The sequence below is a fragment of the Gavialis gangeticus genome, unplaced genomic scaffold, assembly GCF_001723915.1.
Source record: "Gavialis gangeticus isolate Ggan-Ray unplaced genomic scaffold, GavGan_comp1, whole genome shotgun sequence".
NCBI lineage: Eukaryota > Metazoa > Chordata > Crocodylia > Gavialidae > Gavialis > Gavialis gangeticus.
The window spans coordinates 102,866,022-102,868,525 of record NW_017729031.1 but is presented as its reverse complement, the minus strand read 5'-3'; the positions used below and the strand labels follow the sequence as shown (position 1 = coordinate 102,868,525).

The following is a 2,504-nucleotide window of genomic DNA, read 5'->3' as shown; positions in this document are numbered from 1 at the left end:
GGGGGGGGGGGGGGGGGCGGGTGCTGCTGCAGAATCTGGGGCTACTGGGCCCTGTTGGGCATAACCTGCAGCACCAAAGGCATGAACAAGGGCTCTGCCAACACAACCCCCTGCTGTTTGCATTTCTGCCTCCATTGTTGACCCCACTGCCTCTGGTGTTTGCTCTGTTACCATTAGGTCTGGATTTAGCAAGAAGCCCCATTGTCTAGATCTGACCCAAGGCGCAAAGTGAGTTTGACACCCTGGCATAGGTTCCTAACTGAATGAAGAGGGAGAGCTAATAATGGGTTATGAGAAAAAGGTTGAAATATTTATGTCTTTTGTTACTTCAGTCTTCACCGGTCCGATGATAAGCACAGTTATTAGTAGGGACAGAGGGATAAATACACAGCATGGACTAAGGAAAGATTGAGTTAGAGATTACAGAGATGAACTTGATGTTTTCAAATCAGCAAGGCCTGATAAGATCCATCCTAGAGTACTCAAAAATTGGCAAAAATAATTGCAGACCCATTGGCTATTATCTTTGAGAACTAATGGAGGTCAGGTGAGGTCCCAGAAGAGTGGAAAAGAGCAACATACTGCCCATCTTTAAAAGGGGGAAAAGAGGACCCAGGGAATTGAAGCAGTCAGTCTAACTTTAATACCTGAAATGATACCAGAGCATATCATCAACCATTCAGTTTGTAAGTGCATAGAGAGTAACAAAGTAATAAATAACAGCCAACTTGGATTTGTCAAGAGCAAATCATTCCTAAGCAACCTGATTTCTTTCTGCAACAAGATCACAGGTCTTGTGAATGGGTGGGAGAGCAGTGGCTATGATATACTTTGACTTTGAGTAAGGCATTTGATGTTGATTTCTACAACATTCTCATATGTAAGTCAAGAAAATATGGTGTAGGCAAAGCTGATATAAGGTGGGTGCATAATTGGTTGGATAACCATGATCAAAGTATAGTCAGCACTGGCTCATTATGAAGCTAATAGGGAGATATAAATTGCAAGTTCCCTAGGAGTCTGTCCTGGGTCTGGGGCTGCTCAATTTCTTAGTTAATGACTTGGAGGGTGCAATTGAAAATACACTTATTACATTTGTAACTGATACCAAGTTGGGTGGCTAGAAGTCAGAGAAAGGATAGATTGGAGAAAGTCCAGGCCTAGAATCCACAGCAGATATCAGCATAGATGCATTTCCTTAACTGGGTTTATGGCAGGTCATTGGTGAAAAGACTGTATGAAGTAGGAGCAAGCATAGATCCCTGAGGGAGTCTTTTGGTCTGTCTTCTTCAAGTACAAATGCAAATGCAAAATAGGGCATGACAGTACTGAAGAAAAAGATCAGGGGATTATAACTGATCACAGGTTGATTGAGAATGAACAGCATAATGTTATTTCAAGGAAAACTTATACTGTATTAACAGGAAATTTATATGTCGTGAAAGTGATTCAACACTGGTGAAGAGCCATCTGAAGTGTTGGCAGAAGGTAGAGCAGAGTAGCACTTGAGACAGCTTCAGAGACACGTGAGTTCTCATAGGCAACAACCTGATTTGTTAGATGCTATGATGAAGGTTATTGCCTATAAAAGCTCATGCGTCTCTGAACTGCTCAGTCTCTGAGGGTGTTTATACATGTGCTTCAGAAGTGGCTGGAGCAGAGGGGAGGTGCTTTAGTTAGAGCAGCTCTGAGAACTGTTCTAATTAAAGCACCCAGGACATCTCATGTCACACAAGCTTTAGTTAGTGTCCCCACTACCATTTCGAAGCATGCGGGCATTAATATACAAGACAGAAGGCTGCTGGAGTAACTAATTAAGCTTCAGCAGACTCGATTAATTGAGTCTGCTCCAATGCGCTGAAATTCCTGTGCATTGGAGCAGCCTCCCTGCTCATGTATAGGTGCCCTGAGATACCATCCTCCCCTACCTTCTGACTGACTGCAGACTAACGGAGCTAACCACCTCTGTGCACCTGGACTACTGGGTCGAGGTCTGGGCACCACACTTTAAGAAAGATACGCACAAATTGGAGAGTCCAGAGGAAAGCAACATCAATTATTAGAGGTCTAACAAGCATGACATATTAGGAAAGATTAGAGAATTTGGGATTTCATAGTTTCATAGTTTCTAGGGTCGGAAGGGACCTGAGCAGATCATCTAGTCCGACCGCCTGCCATGGCAGGAAAGAGTACTGGGGTCAAACAACCTCAGCAAGGTGTTCATCTAACCTCCTCTTAAAAACCCCCAGGGTAGGAGCCAGCACCACCTCTCTTGGAAGTTGGTTCCAGACCCTAGCTGCCCTGACCGTGAAATAGCACCTCCTGATGTCTACCCTAAACCTACCCTCTGCTAGCTTGTGACCGTTATTCCTGGTCACTCCTGATGGTGCTCGGGGGAACAGGGACTCCCCCAATGCCTGCTGATCCCCCCTGACTAGTTTATAACAGGCCACAAGATCCCCCCTCAGCCTTCTCTTCTGGAGGCTGAACAGGTTCAGGTCCCG

The 2,504-nt window shown here is 44.9% G+C and overlaps 1 protein-coding gene across 1 annotated transcript in view; it reads left to right on the top strand.

Annotated features, from left to right (window-relative positions):
• Nucleotides 1-2,504, top strand: part of PARD3B (par-3 family cell polarity regulator beta) — a 999,825-nt gene that overhangs the window by 673,735 nt on the left and 323,586 nt on the right. The window lies entirely within an intron of this gene.